The 14,111-nt window shown below is 37.7% G+C and overlaps 1 protein-coding gene across 8 annotated transcripts in view; it reads right to left on the bottom strand.

Moving 5' to 3' along the window:
- AKAP7 (A-kinase anchoring protein 7) overlaps window positions 1-14,111 on the bottom strand; it is a 158,542-nt gene that overhangs the window by 9,539 nt on the left and 134,892 nt on the right. The window lies entirely within an intron of this gene.

Below are 14,111 nucleotides of genomic sequence, written 5' to 3'. Positions count from 1 at the left end.
CCACCTGGAGCCTCAGACATGTGAATTCACCAACCAGATCTGCGTCTGCTTTTCCTTCACCACTGATAAGTGTCAGGTGATCAAGATTTCCCAATCAACTAACTACTTGGGATCACTAGTTGTTTAAATGATTGGCCCATAGATTGGTTGTTAATAAACTCTCAGCAATTCCATGAAGACAAAGGCAGTTATTCCTGCTAGGAACTGGTTTAAAATAAACTTGTAAAATTAATATTCTATGTAATCTCGGTGCTATCACTGCAATTTCAGAAATAAGAAACTCTTCAAGAGTTAGGATGATGATAGTAAATTACTAGATGTTAATATTTTATAGCCATTTTATTTCCCTGCTAGTGATGATCAAAGTTTAATTATTCTACCTTTCATTTCACCTTAAAAGGGCTCGTTCTCATCTATTCCTATGCTACACATTTCCCACTCACTCTCTTCCATGTCTCCATTAACTGGGGAAAAAGAGCAAGGGACTCATCTCTCATGCCCATTCATTCCCTAATCTTCCACAAGCTGTGGACCCAAGAAGGCAGATGAGTGGAGGCAAAGACAATGCAGCACCTAAATATGGTAAACAAATACTAACAGATCTCAAGGGAGTGACAGACAGCAATATAATAATAGTAGGGGACTTCAGTATTCCACTTTCAACAATGAATAGATCATCCAGATAGAAAAACAGAAAGGAAGCATTGGATTTGAACTATACTTTGGACCAAATGGACCTAAGAGACATATACAGAACATCCAACAGTAATCAAAACAGTATGGTATTAGCATAAAAACAGACACATAGACCAACTGAACAGAATCTAGAGCCCATAAGTAAACTCATGCATAGATGGTCAACTAATGTTTGACAATGGAGCCAAGAAAACACAATGCAGAAAGGACAGCCTCTTCAATAAATGGTGCTGGGAAAAGTGACATCGACATGCAAAAGAATGAATGAAATTGGACCCCTATCTTACACACACTCACAAAAATTAATAAGGAATGGAATAAGGACATAAACATAAGACCTGAAACCAAAAAAACTCTTGAGAAGAAACCAAAGGAAAAAAAGTTCCTTGACACTGGTCTTGGCAATGATTTTTTCTGGAGATGACACCAAAGAACAAACAATGAAAGTAAAAATCAGCAAGCGAGACTATATCAAATTAAAAAAATCTTTTGCACAGCAAAAGAAACAAACAACAAAATGAAAGGACAATCTACAGAATGGGAGGAAATATTTGCAAGTCATATATTTGATAAGGGGTTAATATTCAAAATATATAAGGAACTCCTACAACTCAATAGCAAAAACACAAACAATCCAATTTAAAAATGGGAAGAGGACCTGAATAGACATTTTTTCCAAATAAGACATACAAAAATGTCTAATAAGTACCTGAAAAGGTGCTCAATATCACTAATCATCAGGGACATGCAAATCAAAACCCCAGTGAGATATCACCCCACAGCTGTTAAAATGGTTATTATCAAAAAAACAAGAGATAACAAATGCTGGCGAGGATGTGGAGAAAAGGGAACACTTGTGCACTGTTGATGGGAAAGTAAATTGGTGCAGCCACTGTGGAAAATAGTATAGAGGTTCCTCAAAAACTTAAAATTGGAATTACCATATGATCCAGCAATCCCACACACTTCTAGGTATATATCTGAAGAAGGTGAAATCACAGTCTCAGAGAGATATCTGTACTCCTATGTTCACTGAAATGTATTTCACAATAGCCAAGACATGAAAAAAACCTGTGTACAATGATGAATGGATAAAGAAAATGTGGTATTTATATAAGATGAAATATTATTCAGCCATAAAAAGAAGGCAATCCTGCCATTTGTGACAATATGGTAGAAGTTTAGGGCATTGTGCTAAGTGAAAGATGGCAGACAGAGAAAGAAATACCGTGTGATCTCATTTACATGTGGAATCTAAAAACACTGGACTCAAAAAAATAGAGAATCAAACGGTGGTTTAAGCAGGGGCAGAAAAATGAGGAATCCCGGTCAAAGACTTTTAGTTACAAGATGAATAAGTTCTGAGGATCTAATGGAAGCACAGTAACTACATTACCAATACTGTATCATATACATGAATATTTGCTATGAGAGTAGAGCTTTAATGCTCTCACTACAACAACAACAAAATATAATTAGGTAAAGGTAAAGGATGTGTTAAATAAAGTCTCTGTGGCAAATATTTTGCAATAAATATGTATATCAAATCATCACATTCTATACCCTAAACTTACACAATGTTATATGTCAATTATATCTCAATAAGCTGGGGAGGAAAAATAAAAACTAGAATGCTCACTACATTAAAATCAGCTCATTTTTGGAATATTACCCCTGGCCTCCAGGAGGCAAAAGCCCAGTGTTACACTTGCATCCTTAGGTCTGGGATAGGTAAATACTGAGGGTCTGAGCTGGAAGATGGATATTGTTTTCTATGCTTATATGTAACAGGGATTGAAATACAAAAGCACATATGCTAAGGGAGAGAATTGGCCTGAAGACCTCCTTCTGAGCCCCACTTCTATTTAACACACGTCCAGGACCAACTCTGCTTATAACCATCATTCCTAGCACCCTCCAAGCAGATGAGAGATAGCTTAAAGACCCATCTAGATTTTCTACCAGTGCAAGGCCTTAGCAATTGCTTTCCCTTAAAAAGTGGCAATGTGGCACCCCAGATGACCAAAAGTTCTAGGTAGAACCTTTGAAGTGCAAAATATGCTTAGAATTGAGTAAGCTTCAACTCTGTGATATCTACATAGAAGTAATTCAACGTAAATATGTCAGGATATTATTATTAAAATAAAGATAAAGAAATTAATACCACATTTGGGGGCAGTTTAAGACTATTTTTATCAGTAAGAATAAATGAGTATATTGTGTAATACTTACAGGATTTTAGCTTAATCTTACAAGACAGTGTATATATAACCGATACCTCCAAATGTGTTACCTACCTGGAACTATTTGTATAATGGCTCTTCAAACTTAAAAGGGAAAAAGTCACACTGCAAATGAAGGGACACTTTTTAAGTACCCCCAAAACACTGGGAATGACTGCAGCTGCCACCCTACTGTGCTCGGCGCCCAGGCCAGAGGCCGCATTCCTCCGTGCTATTCCTTACTCTGGTCAGCTTTCAGGTAACATCAGTCATCATATCACTGATACTCACTAGTTGTACTTGATCCTAGTCTTTACTCACTCCTAAGATGCCTCAGGTCACATCATCTGTGTTTCTGAGATTTCTCTCGGCCTGCTACGAAGTGCTCTTGTTACTTAAAACACTCAGAGACTGAAAACACAAAAGTTTTCCCACGAAAAGTTAATTTTCCCTTCTGATTTCCCATTTGTGATTATGCTTTTATTATTATTTTATTATCCAAGTCAACCAAGCTCAAAACAAGACGGACACTGTCTGATTCCTGCATTTCTCTCATTAACTCCTTTACTAGCCAAGCCCCATGAATGTGCTTTTCACAATTTGTCTTCTCCTCAATGCATTTGGTATAACACCTTTAGCTTAATATTTATAAACTGTCCCTTTTAGTGTCCATTGTCTCTACAGAAAAATTTAAACTAGTCTTCCTAAGCTTTCTAAAGTTGACTGTTGGTGATCACCCACCAGCACCATGCTCCCGCTGTCAGCTTCCAACATCTCCTCAGGTGCCTCCACATCATCCTCTACTTCTAGATGGCCCTCCCTTTCTCTAATTAAAATCCCACTACTACAAGAAGCCTTCCCTAACTAACCCAGATGGAAGTGATGTGCTTCCACTGGATTCCAATAATTTTGGCTGCACAGATAGTACATGGTCATTTGGCCATTCATTCACATATGCACTGAGGACCTACGATACACCTGGCTATTCCAGCCTATGGAGATACAGCAGAGAACAAAACAAAGCCCTACTGGTTTTCCTTTCTTAGTTTCTTTACAAATCAAGAGACTTATTTATTTATTATTTACTTGATTTATTATTCAACAACTACTGATTGAGTATCTGCTCTGCTAAAGACACAGTCTTGAGTATAGAAACCATGTCCTAGGTTCTCAGTTATCTTCTATTCTGCTAATGTGTGGCACAGCTTATTGAATACAATAAGAGCTTGATAAATATTTGTCAGTCCAGTGAATTGTTGATTAAAGTCCTTGAAGGGAGTACAACATTTAAAAATGTTCCCATCCAAAGGCTTTGGGATGCAGTGAAGGCAGTCCTGAGAGGAAAATACATTGCAATCCAGGCCTATCTCAAGAAACAGGAAAAATCCCAAATACAAAATCTAACAGCACAATAGAAGCAGAATGGCAAAGACATCCTACACCCAGCAGAAGAAGAGAAATAATAAAGATCAGAGCAGAAATAAACAATATAGAATCTAAAAAACTGTAGAGCAGATCAATGAAATCAAGAGTTGCTTTTTTTAAAAAATAAATAGAATTGATAAACCTCTAGCCAGGCTTCTCAAAAAGAAAAGGGAGATGACCCAAATAGATAAAATCATGAACGAAAATGGAATTATTACAACCAATCCCTCAGAAATACAAGCAATTATCAGGGGACATTATGAAAAATTATATGCCAACAAACTGGACAACCTGGAAGAAATGGACAAATTCCTAAGCACCCACACATGTCCAAAACTCAAAGAGGAAGAAATAGAAAACTTGAACACACCCATAACCAGCAAAGAAATTGAATCAGTTGTCAAAAATCTTCCAGGAAATAAGAGTCCAGGACTAGATGGCTTCCCTGGGGAATTCTACCAGACATTTAAAACAGAGACAATACCTATCCTTCTCAAGCTGTTCCAAAAAATAGAAAGGGAAAGAAAACTTCCAGGTTCATTCTATGAAGCCAGCATTACTTTGATTCCCAAACCAGACAGAGACCCAGCAAATAAAGAGAACTACAGGCCAATATCCCTGATGAATATGGAAGCAAAAATTCTCAACAAGATACTAGCAAATGGAATTCAACAGCATATAAAAAGAACTATTCACCATGATCAAGTGGGATTCATTCCTGGGATGCATGGTGATACAAATCAATGTGATACATCACATTAATAAAAGAAAAAATAAGAAAAATATGATCCTGTCAATCAATGCAGAAAAAGCATTTGACAAAATTCAGCATCCTTTCTTAATAAAAACCCTCGAGAAAGTAGGGATGGAAGGAACATACTTAAACATCATAAAAGCCATTTATGAAAAGCCCACAGCTAATATCATCCTCGATGGGGAAAAACTGAGAGCTTTCCCCCTGAGATCAGGAACACGACAGGGATGTCCACTCTCACCGCTGTTGTTTAACAAAGTGTTGAAAGTGCTAGCATCAGCAATCAGACAACAAAAGGAAATCAAAGGAATCAAAATTGGCAAAGATGAAGTCAAACTTTCACTTTTTGCAGATGACATGACATTATACATGGAAAACCCAAGAGACTACCAAAAGTCTGCTAGAACTGATACATGAATTTAGCAAAGTTGCAGGATACAAAATCAATGTACAGAAATCAGTTGCATTCTTATACACTAACAACGAAGCAACAGAAAGACAAATAAAGAAACTGATCCCATTCACAATTGCACCAAGAAGCATAAAATACCTAGGAATGAACCTAACCAAAGGTGTAAAAGATCTGTATGCTGAAAACTATAGAAAGCTTACGAAGGAAATTGAAGAAGATACAAAGAAATGGAAAAACATGCCATGCTCATGGATTGGAAGAATAAATATTGTTAAAATGTCAATACTACCCAAAGCAATCTACACATTCAATGCAATCCCAATCAAAATTGCACCAGCATTCTTCTCAAAGCTAGAACAAGCAATCCTAAAATTTGTATGGAACCACCAAAGACCCCAAATAGCCAAAGTAATACTGAAGAGTAAGACCAAAGTGGGAGGCATCACAATGCCAGACTTTAGCCTCTACTACAAAGCTGTAATCATCAAGACAGCATGGTATTGGCACAAAAACAGACACATAGACCAATGGAATAGAATAGAGACTCCAGAATTAGACCCACAAAAGTATGGCCAACTAATCTTTGACAAAGCAGGAAAGAATATCCAATGGAAAAAAGTCCCTTTAACAAATGGTGCTGGGAGAACTGGACAGCAACATGCAGAAGAATGAAACTAGACCACTTTCTTACACCATTCACAAAAATAAACTCAAAATGGATGAAGGACCTGAATGTGAGACAGGAAACCATCAAAACCCTAGAGGAGAAAGCAAGAAAAAAACCTCTCTGACCTCAGCCACAACAATTTCTTAGTTGACATATCTCCAAAGGCAAGGGAATTAAAAGCAAAAATGAACTATTGGGGCTGCATGAAGATAAAAAGCTTCTGCACTGCAAAGGAAACAATCAACAAAACTAAAAGGCAACTGACAGAATGGGAAAAGATATTTGCAAATGACATATCAGACAAAGGGCTAGTATCCAAAACCTATAAAGAGCTCACCAAACTCCACACCTGAAAAACAAATAATCCAGTGAAGAAATGGGCAGAAGACATGAATAGACACTTCTCTAAAGAAGACATCCAGATGGCCAACAGGCACATGAAAAGATACTCAATGTCACTCCTCATCAGGGAAATACAAATCAAAACCACACTCAGATATCACCTCACACCAGTCAGAGTGGCCAAAATGAACAAATCAGGAGACTATAGATGCTGGAGAGGATGTGGAGAAACGGGAACCCTCTTGCACTGTTGGTGGGAATGCAAACTGGTGCAGCCGCTCTGGAAAACAGTGTGGAGGTTCCTCAAAAAATTAAAAATAGATCTATCCTATGACCCAGCAATAGCACTGCTAGGAATTTACCCAAGGGATACAGGAGTGCTGATGCATAGGGGCACTTGTACCCCAATGTTTATAGCAGTATTTTCAACAATAGCTAAATTATGGAAAGAGCCTAAATGTCCATCAACTGATGAATGGATAAAGAAATTATGGTTTATATACACGATGGAATATTACTCGGCAATGAGAAAGAATGAAATCTGGCCATTTGTAGCAACATGGATGGAATTGGAGAGTGTTAAGTGAAATAAGTCATAAAGAGAAAGAGATACCATATGTTTTCACTCTTCTATGGATCCTGAGAAACATAGAAGACTGTGTGGGAGGGGGAGGGGAAAAAAGTTAGAGAGGGAGGGAGGCAAACCATAAGAGAGACTCTTAAAAACTGAGAATAAACTGAGAGTTGATGGGGGGTGGGAGGGAAGGGAAAGTGGGTGATGGGCATTGAGGAGGGAACCTGTTGGGATGAGCACTGGGTGTTGTATGGAAACCAATTTGACAATAAATTTCATCTTAAAAAAAATGTTCCTATCTCGCTATAAGCATAGCACACCCTGGCCAGAGATTTAAATTTAATAAATTTAAAGCAAGAGCAGAGAATTCCAGAATAATCCAAATAGTCATATAAAAATATCCAACCACTTTGCTTGATAAACCTGGTCAATGACAAAATATCCAGTCTATGTGACAAATATTAACCATCTACAATTACTAACCAATCAACCAAAAAAGGAAAGAAATTTATAAATCAATCTTCCAGATCTGTCCTGAATTCTTGCCTACACCTTACGATTTCCACAAAGCATCCTCAGACTATCCATGTTAGTTCAAGGAAGACCCGACTAGAAGGTTCATCACAGAGCCCTGCAAGTATGTAGCAATTCAAAAAACGTGTGTCTTCATTCCAGTAAGACCTTATTCATATTCCCACTTTCAACAGGCTTAATTTAACTTAATTAACAGGAGGCATCTTAAGATTCAAGTTATACTGTATTTTTCTTCTGCCTACGACTTGAATGAATGTATCTGTCTCCATAGTGACCTCTAAGATAAATGGCTAGCTTCCTTTTACCTGAAGCATAGTTAAAAATGGCAGTTCGACATGCCACTGCAAGGTATGCAAACTATCTTTTGATATTTCAACAAAGGTACACACGAAAGATATTCCCAATGTGTGAAGCAAAATCTTGATAAAATTTTCTTTCTTGGTTTACTTGGGTTATTTAATATCATACCTACTTAAAGTGACAGATTAACCTTTGTCTTTGACACTGTTATTTTAGAAATCTCCCCAGAATATCTTCAATCAATTTCTTAGGATAGTACTAAAAATACAAAAGAAAGGCAAGGAGAAATTCTGTTAGGCCCACCAAATACAGTACTGTCCCTAAAAGGAGAAACTTAAATTTTCAACAAATCTCAAGGAAGTGATTCCACACTCTAAGAATTGTAACACCATTAATCCACGGTATGTACCCATGATTCTGTTTGTGTTTATATTACCTGAGATCTCTGATACCAACCCAATGTAGAGATAAAATTTATTTTTGTGGTCAAAAGAGAAGTTCCTTTGCGGCAACAAAAATATTTTCTACCGGGGCGCTGGGTGGCTTGGTCGGTTCAGCGTCCGACTTCGGCTCAGGTCATGATCTCACGGTCCGTGAGTTCAAGCCCCGTGTCGGGCTCTGTGCTGACAGCTCAGAGCCTGGAGCCTATTTCAGATTCTGTGTCTCCCTCTCTCTCTGCCCCTCCCCTGTTCATGCTCTGTCTCTCTCTGTCTCAAAAATAAACGTTAAAAAAAAATTAAAAAAAAAAAACTAAAAAAAAAACAATAAAAAAAATTTTTCTACCAACTAGAATAATTTAAGATCAACATTAATATGGTTCAGCTGTTCTTATGTGTGAGCTAATTGCTTATTTGATGTCATACAATGGGCTCCAGAAACCATCACCATCCCCCACCTACCACAAATATCTAGGTACCTATTTGTGTTGACAAGAATAGATCATGCTAATATTTCTTAAAAGTGAACAAAAGAAATTTTTTCTTACAATGCCATGTAAGACCAAGGAAGAAAGTACAACTACACTAAAAGTACTTAATTGTCCCAATCAAAATCCCAGCAAATTATTTTGTGGGCATCAGTGAAATGATTCTAAAGCTTCTATGGAGAGGAAAAAAGTAACAGAATAGCCAATGCATGTTGCCAGTGCAATATTAGAGGAGGAGAATAAAGTTGGAGGACTTACACTATCCAACTTCGAGACTAACTGTAAAGCCATAATAATCAAGACAGTCTGGTATTGACAAAAGAATAGACAAATACATTACTGGAGCAGAACAGAGAGAGCCCAGAAATGGATCCACACAAAAACAGTCAACTGATCTTCGAAAAAGGAGCAAAAGAAATACAATCAACCAAATGGGGGCAAAGACAGTCTCTTTAACAAATGATGGAACAATTGGACATCCACATCCATGCACATTAGTGAATCTAGACAGAGACCTCATGCCCTTCCCAAAAATTAACTTAAATGCATCACAGACCTAAATATAAAATGCAAAACAATAAAACTCTTAGAAGATAACATAGAAAATCTAGATGACCTTGGGTATGACAATTACTTTTTAGGTAACACCAAAGATATAACCCATGAATGAAATAACTGATAAGCTAGACTTCACTGAAATTAAAACCTCTGCTCTGTGAAAACAAAGGAAAATGTCAAGTGAATGGGAATACAGGCCACAGACTGGGAGAAAATATTTTTAAAAATAACTATAGTCCAAAATATGCAAAGAACTCTTAGAACTCAACAATAAGAAAACAAACAACTCAGTTTAAAAAGTTGGCCAAAGATCTTACTAGAAACCTCACCAAAGAAGATATATAGATGACAAAGAAACATATAAAAATATGTTGCATGTCATATGCCATCAGGGGAATGCAAATTAAAACAACAATGACACATCACTACACACCTATTAGAATGGCCAAAATCCAAAACACTGACCACACCAAATGCTGACAAAGATACAGGGCAACAGAAACTCTCATTCATTGCTGGTGGGAATGCAAAGTGTTTCAGCCACTTTGGAAGACAGTGGGTGTTTTTTTATAAAACTAAACATATTCTTATCATACAATCCAGCAATCATGGTTAGTATTTACCCAAGGCAGCTAAAAATTTATGTACACACAAAAACCTACATGTGGATGATAACAGCATCTTTCTTTCATGTTAACTTAGTTCAATTTTTAATTTATTTCTGTTTAAAGCCTGTTTTTCATAGTTGCCAAAATTTGGAAGAAACCAAGATGTCCTCCAGTAGGTGATAGATAGATTGATAGATAGATAGATAGATAGATAGATAGATAGACAGACAGACATGTCCAGATAATGGAATACTATTTGGTGCCAAAAAGAAATGAATCAAGCCATAAAACAACATGAAAGAACCTTAAATGCATATTACTAAGTGAAAGAAGCCAACCTGAAAAGACTACATACTGTATGATTCCAACCACATGACACTCTGGAAAAGGCAAAACTATGGACACAGTATAGAAAGATCGTGGTTGCCAGGGGTAGGGGAGGAGAGAGATTATTAAGCAGAACACAGAGGATTTTTAGGGCAGTGACAATACTCTGTATTATACCATAATGATGGATATATGACATTATACACTTGTCCAAATCTACAGCATGTACAACACCAAGAGTGAACTATAAAGTAAACTGTAGGCTCTGGGTGATAGTGACCGGTCACCCATTGCAGATTCACCAATTGTAACAAAGTATCACTCTGGTGGTAGATACTGGTGGGGGTGGGGGAGGTTATGCATACATTGGGGGCAGAGGATATCTGGGAAATCTCTGTAGCTTCCTCTCAATTTTTCTGTGAACCTAAAACTGCTCTTAAAAAAATACTGAAATCTTAATTAAAAAAAAAAAAAGTTCTCATTTGCTCACATCCCAACTATCCAGGACGTCCCATGCTATCTGAACAAAGGCTTCCCAAGCATCTTCCCTTTACTTGTACCATTTTGCCCTCCACATTCCTTCCACATAACTGTGCCCTCCTTAGCAGATTTTTTTGACTGAGCTCACCTTTTCTTTCATCTACCCAGATAAAAAGAAACATTAATGTAGATCTGTAGGCTATTCAAAAAATTGGGGTGACACATCCAATTTCTTTGCATACCACCTACAACTCATCTATGATGAGGGACAGATCAAGAATTGTCCCCAAGTGCATATTTAAACTCACATTGTCCTTGGGCATTCTTCTGCCCAATGTATTAGCTGCAACACCTCAGGAAATAGAGTTCCTGTAAACAGAGCTCCTCTCCTCTTGCCAAATACCAAGATTCCTTCCCACCCCCAATACACACACATACACACACACACACACACACACACACACACACACCCCAGAAAATTTTAGAACTAAAACACCAAGGCCATATTTAAAATTTTTTTTTCAACGTTTATTTATTTTTTGGGGGACAGAGAGAGACAGAGCATGAACGGGGGAGGGGCAGAGAGAGAGGGAGACACAGAATCGGAAACAGGCTCCAGGCTCTGAGCCATCAGCCCAGAGCCTGACGCGGGGCTCGAACTCACGGACCGGGAGATCGTGACCTGGCTGAAGTCGGACGCTTAACCGACTGCGCCACCCAGGCGCCCCTGCCAAGGCCATATTTTAAATATTTTCTAGAATATAAATTTAAAAAGGAAAAAAAAATCATTCCTCTGTAAGTTTTATTCCAGATTCAGTAGCACAGAATACATAGGAAAATGATTATGCTTTATGTGAATAAGGGACAATCCCCCCATCCTCCAAGGGATTCTGGAGATCACTATACTATATGTCCCTCCACCCACCCCACTCTCACCATTTTTAAATTGGAGTTGGAGGAGGGGTACCATGCAGTTATACTGAATACCACTAATAGCTTTGAGGGGAAACAGGGGAGATAAAGTCCCAACAGGCAGTCGCCCTGCAACCTAAATGGGCTGGGCATGACCCATCCACACAGCCTTGGCCAAAGCTGTCATGATGACAAACAGTTATGGGCCCCTCCGGCTTTTTGTTAGCACACCCAGTGCTGGCACCTCCAGAGTCTTCACTTCCCCCCATTTTTCCCCAAGTCACAGCCTGAAGCAACCCCCCAATCCACATATCCTTGTAGGAACCTTGTAGGATCCTTGCAAACACTCCAAATCACATGGCTCAGGATGCTTTCTATGACTTGTGTCCTTAAGACTGCTCCTTGTACAGTCATATCAGAGAAGGAACAAGACATATTTGCTGGATGTTTGTAGGTCAAACAGCCTACCAAAGGAATCTTTCCAGACATCACATAACAGCCTCGTAGAGACTTCTCTTTTTCACCTATCTGTAGCATTAGTTTTCTGAGTCCACATTATAATCCACACCGTTCTCTATATAATCTCTGCTGTAATGTTGTCATTTCTTCTTGGAAGCTTTGGTGATGAGCTAGAACTACAGGTGGTGATAAGACAGAACTCCTAATATGTGTGTGCAGAGGGAAAAATATATACGTAAGAGTTTGAAATCCAATTCTGCTATGTCTGCACAGCCTTATTCACAATCTCCCTAAACCTCAATTTCCCTTTACTAGGCCACTCATGAGGATAATATACATTGCATTGTTGTTTTAAACATTAAAGATAAGGTATGGACAGTGCCTAACATTGTACCTGGAACATAGTAGGTTCTCAAAACATGGTAGCTATTTTATTAGTACACTCTATACATGTATTATGAATAGATCTGAGTTCAATTCATTTTAAGAAGAATGAGTTCAAGGCCTACTATAAGCCAGTCACTAATTTACTCATTCTATTAAGTGCCCACTATGTGCCATTTCTAAGTATTTAAAAATAAATAAAATCTAGTCTCTGACCACACAGAAGTCACCCTAGGAAGATGACCAAGAAAGGATGATTGCAAAACACTAGGTTAAGTGCTGTAACAAAATATGTTCAAGGTCCAGTGGAATTGGGACAGGATAACAAGGTTAATTTTCACAAAGGAGATGTTTCGGCTCAGTGAATAGAAGTTTTCAGGCAGGGGGTAGAGGGAGTAGGAAGGTTTTTCCAGACATGACGAAGGCATGAGTGTGTGTTCAGAAGAAGGAAAATGCATGACGCATTTCAAGAACTAGAGGTACTTCCATGGTACTGGAGTAAAGAGTTCAGAGTGTCATGGGATAGGGTGGGGGTGGTGCAGGAGGCAAGAAGGCCTGGACAGCAGGTATAGATGAAGGGTCCTATGTACCATACCACGCAGTCTAAGTTCATTCTATACGCAACAGGCAATTACTGAAGAATTTCAAGCATAGCCATTTTTAGCAAATCCACTGTAATAGCCATGTGGGAAATGGAAGGAAGATTTGAGAGGGGCAAAACTAGAGACAGGTTTTTACAGTAGACAAAAAGAGAAACAATGAGGCCCTGAACTATGGTAGATGCAATAGAAAAGTAAGAGACACATTACAGAAAGAGTTAAGAAACAGGAGTATTAGAAGAGAGCCAATTTAATTAGAAGAAGGCTTTAAGGAAAGAGGAAGGGGAAAAAATATGAAAAAAAAAGTGAAAAAAAATATGAAGAAATATGGCCAAAAATGTTTGAAATTCAATAAGAACTTCAACTCTAAATTCAAGAAGCTCAAAAATATCAAGCTTAAGAAATGTGAAGAAAATCACACCAAAGAACATCATGATCAAGCTGCTAAAACCAATATTAAGAGAAAATCATCAAAGCAGCCAAAAGAAAAGGGATGCATTATACACAGAGGAACAAAGACAAGAGGATAGCAGATTTACTCGTCAGAAACAATGCAAGCCACAAGACAATAGCACAACATCTTTAAACTGCTAAAAGAAAAAGAAAAGGCAATATAGAATTTTTATTCCAGACACATTATCTTTCAAAAATGAGGGTGAAAGATTTTTTTCAGATACATAAATGCTGAGTTAATAATCAGCCAACAAGTGCTGGAAGAAATGTTAAAGGAAAAACCTGAAGCAGCAAAAAAAAAAAAAAAAAAAAAAAAAGATACCAGATGGAAATCTGGATCTACTCAAAGACATGAAAAAAACTAAAACCTGTACATATGTAGGTAAAAATTAAAGACTTTCTCTTTCTTAATCTCTTTAAAAGACAACTATTTTAAATGGAGTTTATAAAGTATGTAGAAATAAAGTATACGGCAACAAT

The sequence above is a fragment of the Lynx canadensis genome, chromosome B2 (genome assembly GCF_007474595.2).
Source record: "Lynx canadensis isolate LIC74 chromosome B2, mLynCan4.pri.v2, whole genome shotgun sequence".
Lineage (NCBI taxonomy): Eukaryota > Metazoa > Chordata > Mammalia > Carnivora > Felidae > Lynx > Lynx canadensis.
This window is presented reverse-complemented; position numbering and strand designations above follow the sequence as displayed.